At 43.0% G+C, this 12,886-nt stretch overlaps 1 protein-coding gene across 1 annotated transcript in view; it reads right to left on the bottom strand.

The window, feature by feature from the left end:
* rspo2 (R-spondin 2) overlaps window positions 1-12,886 on the bottom strand; it is a 76,347-nt gene that overhangs the window by 16,784 nt on the left and 46,677 nt on the right. The window lies entirely within an intron of this gene.

Genomic DNA, 12,886 nt, shown 5'->3' with positions numbered 1-12,886 from the left:
TTGCCCGAGCAGGCCTCTACAAATGCCAGCTGGCTATGCAACCTCAATAAACTCTGTCTGATCAGTGATGAGGTGGTCCTTTTCCACATTCGGTACAATGGTGTGTACTGGGGATCAAAAATACTATCGCGTTTCAAATATCTGTCTTCAACTCTACCCTCTCATCCAAACATGCTTACTTCTTCTCGTTCACAAAAGACTGAGACGCCGAATGCCAAACCCAAAGCTTCATCACCGCAGTTCAAAAACCAACGGAAGAAATTGGAGCGGCTGTGTCCAAGTTTCAAATTTGGGATATGCATACGAACTGTGCAAGAGGGTTTGACAGTCGTAACAATGCTAAATAGAGTGATATGGAAATATCAAGACATAAAAATGAGACCATATGTGGCCTGAAAAGACAGATGCTGTCGACTATGTTCTACATTAGTGTTTTCCACAGAGAGGACACGCACACTGTCCCTCTTTTTCTTTATTTTTTTTCCCACCATGCCTGAATCCCCATTGTCTCAGTGAGACTGCACGGGGAACAGAAAAAGGATGTAGAAGGAAATTGTCAAGCACGAGTCTCTTTATGTCTCATCTCTGCACAAGTACTTTCATGCCCCCTCCTTCACTCTACAGGGAAATTCAGAAGGAAATCCCTCCTGGTCATGGGGGGCACAACTGTCCCGAAACAAGACCAGCTCTTAACAAGTGGGAAGCCAGGCTAAGCCCGACAGGCTTAGACACAAAAACAGAGACAGGGGCCATCAGGATCACTCCACAATCCCCGTGCAATGGCGAGTGATGAAGGAATCAAGACGGCCCGGCTCTTTTTTGTTTTCTTTGATTCCTCGGCTAACTCTCAAACGTGGGTTTTGTTTAGTCTCCTGTGATGACTAAGCGGACTGCTCATATCTTTTGATAAAAATAGTATCTTAGTTGACATTGGAAGAAGGAGGGGGGCGAGGGGGCGTTTTTGATGTTCGTAGAGATCCTGTTGCACAGGCACAGAGGTAAAAGCCAGTGCAGGAAGGGCTTGATCCTCTTTAAGGCCTGCACTGCATCAAACACTTGTCAAACACCAGGCGGACAGACAGCTGAGTGGCTCTGACAGATATGATCACAGCTAGGGGCAGCTAAGAGTCACAGCCTGTTGAAGACACAAGTCACACTCTTGTCAATAATACGCCTTCAGTTGACGCGAACGCAAACAGTAGGCCTTGACGCATATGGCAGGCATTTTCATGTTGTGATTAGCTGAGTACAATTACGCCGCAATTTCCACGGTCATCTGAGGGTCTCACCTCTCCGAAGAGAGGTTTGTAGCATGTCACTAGAATGTAGCATACAGAAACCAACTCAAAGGGATATTTAACCTCCCCTCCTGCTAATCCGGAAGAGTGCTCTCGTAACTTGTCGGGATCATGCTCTTGAACCTTGCCACTCAGCGGGATGGCGCATTTATGTTTTGAAAGGATTTGACATGGTACCTGGAACGGCATGAGTGTCATGACATTGACCGGTTAATCGTGTCCTGAAGTTTTCCTTGGAGAGATATCTCATTCAAACAATGCGGTACTTTACAAGAGTATGTATGTCAAATCTTTTCCATGTTTTGGCATGCTGCAACAATCTTAAAGATCATTTTTAGGACTGTTTTTTTTTGTGATGCCACACAAAATAAGTGTGATGGGCAAGAAGAATGATAGATGGGTTTTAAGAAGATTTTACAAATAAAAATCTTAAAATGTTGGAAGATTCAAGTCTGGACCAGATCGTTCTAAACACATGCAGCGTTCATATGCTGTTCGCCTGCTGGAAAGTTAAGCTCCACCAACGTCTCCAATCAACAGGTTTTCTTCAAGGCTAGCATGTATTTAGCTCCATTCATCTTCCCATCAACTCTGACCATCTATCAGTGTTCATAAAAAAAAGCATCCCCCACCATGATGCTGTCATCGCTGTGTCTGGCCAATGAGACGATGAGATTAGTTTTTTCACCACTTACATTATGTTCTAATTGTCCAAAGAAGTTTTATGAAATACTGGGATTGCGCTCAGTTCTCATCTCTCTTCAGTGCTGCGTCTGGGCTTTCTCCCATTGAGCTGGATTTCTCTCGTATATTTTCAACCGGGCCTATCAGCGAACAGAAGTAGGAGTTGTGAACAATGGTGTTGATTTTCTGCCCTGTTTTATAATTGTAGTTCGGCAATGGCAGCAGATGAAGCGAACAAAGATGTTCAGTGCGTTTTGGCCACGCTTCCAAATATTGAATTAACATTAACAAAGCACTCAGCCATCTCGTTCGACTCAGCAATTTTCTCTCCGCAGTAGAGGATGGTTGTTTACAGCGCAGGCGATTTCCGGTAAGCTTCATCGAGTTGAACATGGCGCATTGCATACGTCATGGCCAAATGCTAGCAATTGGATAAAATTTGAAACTCCACACCTCCAGCAAGCAATCGTTTCTCAATACCTGGTCTTCTGTACAAAGCAGAGCGATGAACAAAGGCTGTTATTTTAAGTCATTCTAAAGTATGCATATCGAAATAGTAAAATACTCTAAACTTGCTTTGAGTCAAGCTGCAATAAGTCAGAGCTTTTGCTAGTCAAGAGGGGTGTGTTAAAGATATGTCTTTCATGCAGTGACAAATTGTGTTAAGGTCAGAAATGTGCAAATTCCTCGTTACATCACCTTGTGTTGTGCTTTTTCATACTGATGATAGTGCAGCAGTCTTCAGAACTTTTAGGCTGGCTCTGGCCTCTACTTACCACCGTAATGGCGGTGGTATGAGTCAACACCCCCTGTATTTATCACTGTCAGTGCACAAAAAACACCCAGAAGCATAAGCAGGCGAGGGCCAGCAGGCCTGTACTTGAATGTTTGTTGTGTCTGTATGTCTGCACAGTGGGTCCAGTCTCACTGCTATGAGTGGGTCAACAGCCCTCACTGGGAATGACCGGCTGTAATTAAAAGCTGCGATGTCTCTAATAAAGACAGCCTCAAGAGATAGAGAAATGGAGGAAAGGGATGTGGGAAGAGGAGTTAAGGGAAGAGGAGCTCCTGATGGCTCAGCCAGAGCAACTGTTCACCAGATGTTTTCAGGCTCCCCTGTTTGACTCCACGCCTTTCTTCTTTTCTCCTCTCGCCAGACCACTGGTGAGGGAGCACTGCAGTGCCCGAAAAAGCGTCTCCATGAGACGCGTACCTCCAAAAACCCGTTCTTCTGTGGCATGCACATTGTTCTCCCGGGCCAAGCACAATGATACGCGATACACAAGCAGGCGCGTGTCATCCGAGTGCGAGACCGGGGGGAAAGACGAAACAAACCGGGCTGAGGAAGGGAGCAGATAATGTGGCGACTTCTTCTGCTTGTGGGGCCTCTTTAAATATTTGCCGGTGTCTGTTACATGTTTCTCACATTCTGGTTTTGTGGATGTCTGCGTGCATGTGCATCCTCATCTGTCTGGCGTGTTGCAGATGGGGAGATGAAAAGATTCGCAGGCCCACAGGAGAGCTGGCAGCAGCTCTGGACTGGAGGTCTGGCAGACAGAAAGAGGAGGTACAATGAGCCAACTCCAACCATCTCCGCTTATCTAAATACAACGCGAGGACTTCCGATACGGGGGCCTGCTTCAAGCTACGATTAGTCCAACGAGGAAACTTGACTTACTGTCAACTTTAATCTGTTCCAGTTCAGGAAAAATACAAGTAGACCATCAATACATTCCCGAAATCAAAACAAAGTACCTCGTCTAAATGAGCAGGAATAAGTTTTATTATCAATTTTACAATGAAACTGTTCTGTTTAAACCAATCAGCCGGTGGATTTAAAAGAAGACATGTTCGATGACCCCACATATCTGCTTTGGTCAACTCCGCTTTGTGAAACATCAATCATCGACACAGCTGGAAGTCTGGATTGGGGCGTTTTATTAAAAATTTCGAGCACACTTCAAAGATCTTCGCGTAGGCTGTTGCAGCCCATCCTTGTAAATACTGCGTTACTATTGCTGTAAAAAATCAAATAAAATCACAGGGTAAATGTCTTCATTTGCCCGTGAAGGAAACGTCTGGTGAATGTTGGCTTTACATCTCTGACCGTGTCATGGCCAAGATCAGTGTGCACGCTGCACAGTGGCGTGGGGGCGAAGTCGACCCTGTTTCTGGGTCATGACAACAAGAAAACAGCCCGCTTTGACTGTTCTGGTTCTTTCCTTCTCTTGGACCGATTTGTTTTCGACTCTATGTCTTATGTTTTACGGTTGTTGATGCTGGCTCATACGCCTTAATTCCTCTTCCAGAGGATGACAAGTGAAGTCTCAAACACCCTTCCAGAGTCCCTCATCTTCATTAAAGTCACATTTAGAGCGTAGAACCAAACAACTTTATGTCTCCCAACTGAGCAATGAATGATTTACCTCAAGTCTCTTTTTTTACTTCACATTGTAGTTGCAGAGTATCTGCAGTGGTAAACACAATCTGCATCAGCAGCGTAAGCTGCACTATTAGAATATCTGCGGCTAAGCCGATAGCGATAATATCAACAGGGAGTTGATCATCCGAACGGTGAAGATGAGCCTACAAAAGGCAGCACCAGAAAGCTACCACTCAATCAGGCCCAGTGATCTAAACGCATCCTTCCTCGCACCCCTCCTCTTTCTTCCTGCTTGGAAACGACCAGATGACAATAATGTGGAGAATGGAGCCCTGGTGAGTGCGGCTAACCCCTCCTCTGCTACCTCCCTCCACCCCACGGTCTTTGAAAGGCATCCACATGTTTATGGCTCATGCCTGTGGTATGACGATGGATTCTCCATGCAAGAACCAACGGGATCATGGGGTGTTTCAAAAAAAATTGCCCTCTGAAGACAGTTGCTGTCAAAATGGCAGCAGCGATATTTATTTTGGTCAGAGAGCAGAGGCACCTAGCGGGAAGTTAATCAGAGAACCCACTCCCGTTCCTCACGGTCTCCAGCATCATAAACTCCCTACCCTGCTCACTAAAGTGAGGAATGTACCCAGAGCAGAGGCGAATGCTTGTAGTTCTATCGCAATGAAAGATTTAACACTGGCACATGGCAAGAAGCTGAAAACAAAATCCAAATGTTTGGTTTTAGGCCATCTCCGCAAAGCCCAGATAGGAACATAGATTATCAGTTCGACATAGTTATAAAAATATAAAACTTGCACACTTGGATGCACATAGTGAGAGGACAGTAGTGGTTGGGGTAGCTTCCAGTCTGTCTGTGCAGTGACCTTGACTAAACCCTTTACAAACAATATTTGAAGCAAAACACTGCAGTTATGAAACCCTTTCTATAGTTTTGATCTATTTTCAACTTATTCTGAGCTGAAATGTCAAAGACTTATATGGGAAGAGTTACAAACTCCCCCTATCCTAAGCAATGGAAGATGAGCATTTTTTACTGAAGACTTTGCTGAGGAGGTGTATGTGCTGAGTCAGATAGGCAGATATCTGATGAAGCTATGTGCTGTAAGAAAAGAGTTGTTAGCCCGTTCAAGAAGCTTCCTAAATCCTAATTTTCCCACGAAGCCATCTATTTTGTGAAATTGAAATGTAACGAAGGTCAAATACTTGAAATGTAGTTCCATCAAACAACAGAAACCCACAGTCTTTGCCCCAGAGTGCATTTGGAAGATGTGATCTCGATTCTTGTGTTGTTCTTTCTTAATCTCCGTATGGCCTTTCAGCTCATGTTGGTAAAGAACTCCATTTACTGTGGATAGTGGCACTGTCTTACTACCTCTAACGAGATTCTTCATAAACATTTCTGCTTTAATTATTTCATTGGTCAGCACATTTGGACCAAAAACATTCATCTCTGGGACACAGAACCCGTCTCCTTATCGTCAAGGAGGTCGTTTCCTCCTTGACGGTCTCCATTAAGTGTCTTCACTTAATGGATGGTATAAACAAAGTATAGAACATTGTTTCTATACTTGTTTTATTGTTTGAATAGATAAATCAGCCACATTCAGGCATCTGGAAATTATAGCAAAGGATGAAGCAGACTTGTGTTGGTCCACAATTCTCTTTCTGACATCTTACTTCATTTTCTTTTTTTCACAATGTCACACAAGGTAGCAGTATGTTTGAGGCGTACCTTCAAATCCTTTGGTGAAGCTCAAATTTGAAACATATTCCTTGCATACTAAACCATCACATCATCTCCATGTAGATAAAAGACACTTTACCCTTAGAGCAAACATTTGATTTAGATAAACAAATAAAAGATCTAAAACTCAATGGCTAGAAAAAGATAATCCATCCATCCATCCATCCGCAGGGCAACACAGAGACATACAGGACAAACAACCATGCACACACACACACACACCTAGGGAGAATTTAGAGAGACCAATTAACCTAACAGTCATGTTTTTGGACTGTGGGAGGAAGCTGGAGAACCCGGAGAGAACCCACGCATGCACAGGGAGAACATGCAAACTCCATGCAGAAAGACCCGGGGTCGGGCATCGATCATTTTAATCAAGATTTTTATTTTTATCTTTTCTTCAAAAATGCAGCATATCAAGATATCATCACAACTACAGCAGGTATTTATATATTGGAAGCCTTGCAAAGCAACTCTATGTAGCTTTGTTTTCTTTTCAAAAGACAAACAAGAATTCCAAAATATTCTGCCTCAACAGATTTCACAATATTGTACACCGAGCCACGCGTTGCTTTTACTTCACAACCAGATTTAGGGGGAATTTTTTCTTTAAATGATTATGTAATGTAAGCTGTCATAGTGGGAGGCACTGGCATGTGACACTGACCAATCAGACACCACCCCGGACCCTGTGCCCACAGCCAAGCCTCTGCTGCTGGTCGAATGAGGCAGAGTGCCTTTTAGGTTCCTTCTTACCAGCTACTGTGTCAGCCCCTATGGAGAGGCCTTATTAAATGAAGATTAAGCTGTGGCTCCATCAGTCACAATAGGTTGCAGTGAGGGCCACAAATAATCACTTTGACAGGGTGGCGGCCAATTAGTGCTCTCCTTCTGTCCTGGGAAAACACTTCTTGCTCCACTCCCGCTGGTGGGAAGAACTGAGCCGGATTGTCTGTGATATTAGCCGGGCCAGAGATCACTGTTAATCACCACCTGTCATTCCACAGTGGCAGAAATCGGAGCGGGACCCGCCAGCCGTGAAACAGCTCTCTCATTCAGAAGTTCTGAGTTCATTTAAAGCGCAAACGTGACTCGTGAAAATTTAAGAACGCACGGGGTTGGCTCACGTTTGTTGCTCGCTGGAAACAGTCGCTGATGAAATGACAGGAGCGCAAATTTATTCTGTTCAAAGTGTCAGACGTTTTTCTCCCTGTGTGGAGAAAAAGTAGTTCTAACCTCCGCACCACGCTGCACTGTGTGCCGTTTTGTTGACATGAGAACACGGTCCATCAATTAGGCTCAAGTTAAAAGTCTGTGTTTGTTTAATTCAAAAAAAAAAGAAAAAAAGAGACAAGTTTGATGTAAGAAGGCTGCATCTGACAAAAAGGAAATCCAGAAATGTGTTTGGGTGTCGGATTTCCAAGCTAAACACTGGCCACGCTCCGATGTGATCATGCTGTGAGTAATTAAAATGCTCAGAAGTGAGTGGCATCTTTCGCCAGGGCTTAAACCCCCTTGGCATGCTTAGATTAAACAGCACAATTGCATAACACATGGTCCGACACATGCGTGAGCGTCCGCTGTGCGCCTGTGTGCTAGGCCTGCCAGGAGGCAGGAGTTGCTGACGTGGTGATTTCTCGGTTTCCTCCAAAGCGGATCGCGCGTCCTTTTAGAGACGCGGCCAGATGGTCGGCATGCGGCGAGATCGAGGATGTCCGCTGCACTGTGAACACACCGACCAACAAGACTGGCTGTGGACAGAATTCACCAACCAAATTCTTCTCACGTTCCATCTGGGGACATCATTAGGTGCAAAGTAAATACAAAATATATGAAAAATGGTCGGGGGTGACTGAAACACAGTGTTTGACTAATGAAACCTTTACTTATTTAAGCAAAATTAAAAAAAACCAAAACAAAACAAGGTAATGATGCGATGCATCACAACATTGATATTCATAAATGCTGATGAATATCAACATTGATGTTCTCAGACCAGACTGCAGACCTTTCTCCAGTAATGCCTACAAGAGGCCCACCTTTCATTGATGTCAATTGGCCTTAAAGTATGTAACTTTTTCAAAAAAATATTTTTTTATATATATTTGTTGAAACTATTTGGTGACAGAATAGTATGAGACACATCATCTGTGAATTTTTTTTTTAGCTCATCCGATGTCCCCAGTGCTAATTGGAAACAACCAATCAGAGCCAGGAGGAGGTTCTTAGAGCTGCCAATCATGACTGTGAGCATGCTGCTCATCCCTCCAGCAGATAAGCTTTTTTTTCTGGAGCGGTGAGTTGCTTCTCCGTCATTAGCACATTGAGCAACACGTACACGAGGTTCACTGGCAGTACTAAGACCCTCCTCTTGGCTCTGATTGGTTGTTTTTGATTGCATTTCTTCAGATGGCAACTGGGAGAAGGTGGAGGAGACCGATTTTTTTCTAAGATCATCTGTTGCAGCAAAGGGACAGTTGTAGATATGTAGAAAACCATATTTGTTATGAAAGCTACATACTGCAGCTTTAAATCCTGCTAATCATCGCACGTCACACTACAAAGGGGTATCTAGTAGTCCACTTAGGCTAGGTGGGATTTTTATGCCTTTGCAGCACTGCCGCAGAACATGCATCAACTTGATGGTAGTTGGATTGGAACAAGAGGCACGAGCAATTAGAGTACAAAAACAAACTGTGCAGAGAAGTTATGACTTAGAGAATCGGTGCTGACTGAATCCTTACAGTCGGATGACTGATGAGATGGATGGCTTGGCCTCGGCTAAGGCCTACAGCAGCAAGAGTTTCTCTGGTTACACACACGGGAGATCGATACTTCCACAAAAGGCCCGTTAGCCCTCTCAACTCGCAGGCCTATACGGAGATCCAATGACCGAGATAATCACTAGATGTTTCTTCTCTCTTATCCTTCGCCTCTTTTCCTCGTTGCCTCTTTTTTCCATGAGGTCAGCAGGGTGTTTGTGAGCCTTTATGGCTTCAGTCCGGCACTCAAAGGCAAATTTTGAGTATAAATTGCACGGCACTGCTCTGGAAAGTCGGGTCTTTAGCATGTTTGGGTTATCAGGTCCAAAATTTGCTATGCTATAAATCTGGTTTCATAACTGCGTGCTGTAAAACTTCTGTTCTTCTGTGGGGTAAAAAAAAAAGAAAAAAAGGGACTTGCGTGATGAAAAATGTAACTTTTATCGTGTTTGATGGCAACCATTAGATTGTGTGAATTTACAGCCAATCCCAAACCGCAACTCTGTCAGTTTTTTTTTTTTTTTTTGTCAAGCCCCGTGTTTAAAAACATCTTACTCTTTGAGTCACTGAGATTCGGATTTGTGGAGTCTTTCTTTGATTCATTGTAAAAGACCACAATGTTACTCATCAAGGTAAGGTCTTTCTTGGATAGCGCTATCTAGTTTCAGTTTAGGCAAATCTTACGGATATGAAAGTGAGTTCTTTAGGTATGGGATGTACATAAACATTCATCCTAAAAATTGTATTTTAAGGGAAAACCTTAAAAATCAGAAAGACAAAATGACTTTGATCAACAAACTTAGCAAGCAGGAAACATCGGTCCCTTGAGTTACGTTCGAGATCATGCGAGTATACAAAAGCCAATTTGTAGAAAATGGTCGTAAATCAGACCACGCTTTAATTGTACGTTGTATTGAACTTTGCGCCCTCTTAAGTCTCAAGTCAGGGATTCCTGATATTATTGGAGCTGCAGTTGCCTCAACACTTTTAAGTTGTTTTGCCAACATCCAATATCACGGACTTAGCTGGCACTGGTCAGAGGTTATTGGAGCCAAAATGTCGATCCAGATGAGAGGAAGAAGAATCAGAGAGGAATCGAATGTGTTTTTGCGAAACCAGTGAGTCAGATGAGTTGCTGGGAAATTTCTGCGGGGATTTCCCAGTGTTATCAGCCATCAAAGCTGATAGGACCAGAGCAGCTATAAATAACGTCTCTCTATTGTTTTCAAGTCGTCCAGTGGCGATCTAGAGTACGGATGAGTGTTTTTAATACCCCAGGGGTACAGTGGAAATGCTAAGCGGACGAGGAGTCAACTCATGACTCCTCAGATCGGGTAGAAAACATGGAATATCTGAGCTCGCTCAAAAATGTCCCACCGAACCAATTTTTGGTTTTTTATTTCTGCCGAACGTGAGGAGTTCGATTGAGCTAACCGTATTCGACTAAACACAGGCAGAGAGTGTTAAATGAATCCCAGCAGCATGAGTGATGTGCGGTGTGTACACTCAGCAGGGAACACATCAGCCACGGTTTGTGCGACCGTGGTGTTTGCTGTGAAAATGCTTTTCATCCGGATTTCATCTGAGGCTCTCAGTTTCCCCTTTTTAATATGGGGACTAAGTCATGCAAACAAGACCGGGTGGAAAGACCATCATTGTTATTGCTGCGGATTCTCAAAAACACATGTGTCCTTTTGATAATGCTGGGAGACCCAACAGCAAAGACCAGAGTGATTTCAATTTGGTTGTAAACAGAAAAACAACCCTGGTGGATCAGATCAGCGTAGCCATTACTTTCTCTTATTTTCTGTTTCCAATTAATCCAGCATCTTTACGGAATAGCTATATAACTCGGTGCTTATCCCAAACACTGGTAGCTCATAAAAAAAGACATGACTAAGGTGTTTTTGTTTTTAACTGTAAGCTCTTTTAAACAGTTTATTCACTCCTGACTCTTGGAATTGTGTGCTAAGTTTTAATTTGGTTTCTTTCTAAACAGAAAAGGCTCTTTGTGGCATTGCAACGTGTACAGATTTTATGACGTAAAGAATTTTGAGCTGTGTTGCTGCTAAAATGAGCTTTACAAATAAATTTGACTGGACTGCACTTCTCTTACCGTGCAGAATGATTGTTTGCAATTTTCGTACTGTGCCTCGCAAATATGTTTGTAACCCAGTGAACTTTTTCACGTTTCGTTTTGCCAGAGCCACATCATCCGCTGTATCTGAAAGGTATTCTAGGTGATGCGCAAAAATCTACTGTAGTACAGCATGACTGTAAAGTAAAATTGAAATGTTTGAAGAGGAATGTTTAGGGTCGTCGTCCTAAATCTTAAGTCGAACCTCCATCCCAGCCTCAAGTTTATGGCAACCTGTTTTTGTTTTTTACATTCACCTCAGCATAATGATGCCACCCCCATGTTTTATCCTGTCTCATAAAATCCTCAGTTGTTTCGAGGTTTCAAATGTGACAAAATATGGAACTGCTTCATTGGGTATGAACTTGGCAAAATAACAAATTTTGCAGGATGATGCACTGTCCCAAAAAGTATCGCGATAAATGATAATATTGTCATTTTGAGGCCATTTTGGATTAATATCAAAATAATATTAATAACGGATGACGCATGTAAGTATACCCCACTCAAAAGTAAAAAAAACAACTTTGATTTCTAAAGAACATTTAACACAATAATTAGCTTAGACAGGATAACCAGACAAAAATTGGCAGGTAGTGCAAACTAACTACTTCGTACCAGGTGTTTGCGGCATTTCTCAAAACTTTTCAACGTTATTATAGAGGACAAGTGTTGTCCAAATGAAAGTTATTGCTCTCATTTTAATTTATCATGCCATTTATTGATTTATTGCTTACCACGACAAAATAACTCTATGCCAATACCTTTTCCTAGTTTTTTTTCCTGCTTTCTCATGCAGACTTTGAAGGCTTTCCTTCATTACAGACAGCGACCTCGCTCCTACCAAGTTACTCGTTATCATCACCCACTGAAAGCGATCCTGTCACCATGTAGTTCCTTGCGACAGCCCTGCGTCTGCGCAGCGCTTCCCCTCCCGTTCAACCTCTGGGGCTCCAATTTTTCCTGTTATTTATGTGAACTGTAGAGTGTTGCGTTTCACCGGCTTTTGCCAAGTGGAGTTTTTCACAAGGAGTGCAGAATTAACAACACATGCTTAAGTATGAAATGTTGCCTTTATTAAACAGGCCCGCCACAGCATTTCACATGCCTGAGCAGTCCTGAGATGCACACGCAGTGACACTTTTACACTCGACCCGTGGCCACCAGAGCTGGAACACGCTATCTGGATGAGAAGAGGGCTTTTCATACAACTGGGTTTAAGTATTCTGCTGGCCTCTGCGCAAGTTTTACAATCGCTGACTACACCAACAAGGAAACAAAAAAAAAACGCGGCTTCTGTGCAGAGCATTGCCAAGTTTTGATTTAGGACGATCATAAAGTCTTCTCGAAAAAAAGGTCAAGTAGCCATGGCGGAATCGGGAGGAGGTGCGCGGCGTTTGGAGGGAAACTCTCTGACAAACAAGACGGGACATTAAGTACTAAATGTGCCATGGGATCACAGTTTCCAACCCAGTCAGCAGCCCTCGCAGCGCTGAAATATGAGAAACTATCAGGGTTTATTTCAACTTTATTTACTCTTTCACCACTTTGCTAAGTGACCGTCCCGTTCAACACACCCGATCCAAAAATGGAGAAAAATCGAAGTTAGCGTATGTCTTTTTCTGTTAAATTGTTGATAGACTGATATCTGCCACTGTAATTGCTTCCTTATTTGGGGCATTAAATATTTACACTTGGCCTTATCGTAATCCCAAGTTTATGAGCGATGTTAAAGTACATTAACGGGAAAAGGGCATTTATTTTAAAAGGCCCTCATCGCCAAATGGCGTGTCTGGACCATCTGAGAAAGAAAAAAAAATGGTTTACCCTTTAAATATATACATACATTTTCTTTAGCCA

Source organism: Xiphophorus couchianus, chromosome 5, assembly GCF_001444195.1.
Source record: "Xiphophorus couchianus chromosome 5, X_couchianus-1.0, whole genome shotgun sequence".
NCBI lineage: Eukaryota > Metazoa > Chordata > Actinopteri > Cyprinodontiformes > Poeciliidae > Xiphophorus > Xiphophorus couchianus.
This window is presented reverse-complemented; position numbering and strand designations above follow the sequence as displayed.